The sequence below is a fragment of the Coenobita brevimanus genome, chromosome 85, assembly GCF_032717465.1.
Source record: "Coenobita brevimanus isolate Jiangsu-jjx chromosome 85, ASM3271746v2, whole genome shotgun sequence".
NCBI lineage: Eukaryota > Metazoa > Arthropoda > Malacostraca > Decapoda > Coenobitidae > Coenobita > Coenobita brevimanus.
Genome location: NC_137038.1, coordinates 1548459 through 1550000, shown reverse-complemented (window position 1 = coordinate 1550000; position 1542 = coordinate 1548459).

The following is a 1542-nucleotide window of genomic DNA, read 5'->3' as shown; positions in this document are numbered from 1 at the left end:
GAGGAGGAGGAGGAGGAGGAGAAGGAGGAGGGGGAGGAGGTGGGGAAGGGAAAAGAGGGGGAAGGGGTAAAAAAGGTAGTGGAGGAAGGATGGGAAGAGGAGACAAGGAAATGGAAGAAAGGAGAGAGAGAGAGAGAGAGAGAGAGAGAGAGAGAGAGAGAGAGAGAGAGAGATGGAAGACGAGGTAAGTGCCGATCGACAGATAGACAGAAAGGGACAGACAGAGATTGATAGACGGGCGGAGAGAGAGAGAGAGAGAGAGAGAGAGAGAGAGAGAGAGAGAGCAACCAATGCAAGCAGTGACATGAAAGGAGGTATCGGTGAGTAACGAGAGAGATAGAGAGGAGGAGGAGGAGGAGGAGGAAGAAGAGGAGGAGGAGGAGGAGGAGGAGGGACGTGAGGAGGTAGGAAGGAAGGAAGGAGGGAGGAAATGAGGAAAAGAAGGAAGGTGGAAGAGAAAGGAAAGAGGGAAGGAGGAAGAAATGAAGGAAGAAAGGATGGAAGGAAGGAAGGAGGGGGAGGAGAGATAAAAGACAGGAAGGAAATAGAAAGGAATTGTGGAAGAAGCAGGAGAAGAGGATTATAAAAAGGAAAAGGAAAAAGAGAGGAAGGAGGTAGGAGAGAAAGTCCAAGAAGGCAAAGAGGAAGAGGAAGAGGAGGAGGAGAGAAGAGAGAAAGGTGGAAGTTTGTTTAGTTACATTCAGGATTCTCCACAGTTTAGTCTCTCTCTCTCTCTCTCTCTCTCTCTCTCTCTCTCTCTCTCTCTAACCCTTATAAAATTACTAGATGTTAAAATAAAAAATCATATCCTTCCCCTCCCTCTAGATTTAATATTTGTCTCCTTAATCACCACGTTCTGTTTCCTAAGACTGACAATATCCTTAACCCTCACTAGTAATTTCTAAAAGCTAATTACTACAGTGTCTTATTTCTTACTATCTTCCCTATGCTCACTGTCATTTACCTGAGGATTGTGACTATCTTTCTACTTACACTCTTCTGTCTATCTTATTTTTTTAACTATCTCCCCGATCTTACTGTTTCTCTAACCTTATTATTCACTCATTACTTGCTTGTTTCCTTCACCCTTACTCCCTATTTTATCTTAGACCTATTGCTATCTTCTTACTTGCTGTCTTCCCACCTCTCACTCCACAGTTTCTTTAGACCTATTGCTATCTTTTTACTTGCTGTCTTCCCACCTCTCACTCCACAGTTTCTCTAGACTCACTGCTATCTTATTATACTATCATCACACCTCTCACTGCTCACCTTCACAGGCTCATTACACTGCTTTGTCCTCCAGTCCTTGGGAAGTGTCGCTGTGGGAACTACACTCCTCAACTCACTCTCAGTCATGGTGCCCTGATTGTGGAACTCTGGAGGGCAAGAGAAGGTAGGAATGTGCAGGGCAAGGTAGGGCAGAGAAGGACAGGGCTGGGCAGAGGAGGGGCAGGAGAGGACTAGGTAGGGGAAATGAGGAATGGTAGAGGAAGGGTTGGGTAGGTAGGGCAGGATAGGAGTGAGCAGGGCAGGTGAGGA